The sequence below is a fragment of the Arachis ipaensis genome, chromosome B08, assembly GCF_000816755.2.
Source record: "Arachis ipaensis cultivar K30076 chromosome B08, Araip1.1, whole genome shotgun sequence".
NCBI lineage: Eukaryota > Viridiplantae > Streptophyta > Magnoliopsida > Fabales > Fabaceae > Arachis > Arachis ipaensis.
Window position 1 is genome coordinate 128175548 of NC_029792.2, and position 2065 is coordinate 128177612.

The window sequence follows — 2065 nt, forward strand, 5'->3', positions numbered from 1 at the left end:
ATCAAATATAAATAGAATTTCATATTTTGGTTTCCAAGATACTAAACTTAGGTTACAATTTTTATCCGTTTATTTGACCTGATAAGAACTCAATAGATTTTGATAAAAAAAAAAAAATCACACATTAGTATATATCAAGATTACAAATTAAGATAATGATAAAAAACTGATAAAGAATTAAGATTTTTTAATTATACTCATGAATAATGTAGATATGTTTTTACTCTTAAATGTTTTTCAATAATTTAATATAAATGAGCTGAAAGTTAGAAATCATCTAATATTTTCAACAATGAATTACATTTTGGAAAAAATAAGAAAAACGTTTTGATGAAAATTTATTAACATATTTTGAATGTTTTAAATAAGAGGCCTGCTACACATACAAGAATTTTTGACTTACAAGCTATACAAGTTGGTCCAAGTCCAAGAAAAAAACACGCGCACCACTCTTTTAAATTGAACGTCCAACGCACGCGCCTTACAACATGTTCATTATACTGCACTCTTCCTTTTCTTCCTCAATCAAAATGCAAACAGTCAAGATTCAAGCGACATTCGAAACAAACTACAATTCTGCGAAGAGTATAAAAAATCAAGAAGAAAAGATACAAATCTCCATAAAAAATCACCAGAAAAAACGAAGAAACATTATTCAAGGTACTGTTTTACTATTTTTCTAGATTTTTTTTCTAGATTGTCTCTGTCATGTGCTTCATCTTAACCAGCAAAACATTAAAAGATTTCAAGAAGAAATATACTGTCTCCCCTCTGATATTGGGTGTATTTCTTAAATCCTTTGGGTGTATTTCTTAAATCCTTTGGATGTATTTCTGTAATCCTTTGGGTGTATTTCTATAATCGTTTGGTTTATTTCTGTAACCGTTTGAGTGTATTTCTGTAATCCTTTGGATGTATTTCTATAATCCTTTGGGTGTATTTTTGTAATCGTTTGGGTGTATTTTTGAAGTTCCATTATCTTCAAAACAATTTCAAAGCTTGATTTCAGAAACCATGAAAATCGAAAAAAAACAGAAAAAGATCGAAGGCAAAGAGAGAACGCACTAAGGAGATCGAATAAATTTGGCAAGAAACTCGAAAAAGGAAACAAAATCTTTTGAAAAATGGAAGTTATACATTCACACATTAATTGATTTGGATTGATTTAAAAGTTTGTTAAAGAGGTCTGTAACATAAGCAGCACGTTTATGAGTTTCGTTCTCTTTAGACTTGTAAAATTTGTTAGCGCAAAACACTTATACGTAGAGATTAATTCTTTAAACAAAGGTATCTGATTTTATAAGCGTTAAAATTAATTTCATCAATGGATTGGTGATAAGAAATTAAAATAATAGGCATAAAGTATATTGTGTGTCATCTATATTTGCTTATTATTAGTGGTAGCTTTAGTTTGGAATGGAAAGGGAAATAATAAAAAAAAAAAAAACAGAAACTGATTCGATTTATACATCAAATGTTAAGATTTAAAAAATAAGAAATTATTTTATTTGTTGAAATTTCATGAGGTTTGACAGCTATGTGTATTTGAACTTTTATCAAAATTGATAAGAATTCATTTAATATAAGCTTTAAATATAAATCAAATTAATTAAAAAAAAAATCCTTTTTTTAGACAATCAAGTCCTACCTAATTAATGTACTTTTTTTTAATATAATAAAAGTTTAGATAAGTTGAGCAGCACAGTTGGCACAATTATCATATAAAGTTTACATAAACTTTTAGATATTTTAAAATATCGAAATTTCAATAATTTTAATTAATATATATATTTTTTATAATTAAAATTAACCGCTAAAATTATATTGGAATATTGGATCATCGATGTTCTAAGAACACTTAAAATTCTTTCTAAAATCTATGTCACAACGCTAGCCTTCAAACTTTACATACACACTGTGACCTACTATAAGATTATCTATTACAGGGATCATGACAATGACAATCAAACTTAAATTATTGATTTATTGTGGGAATACAAGTCCATTTTTTACTATAAAAATTACCTGTTTTGCTTAGCCCATGTAGGGTATATTTGTTGTCTCA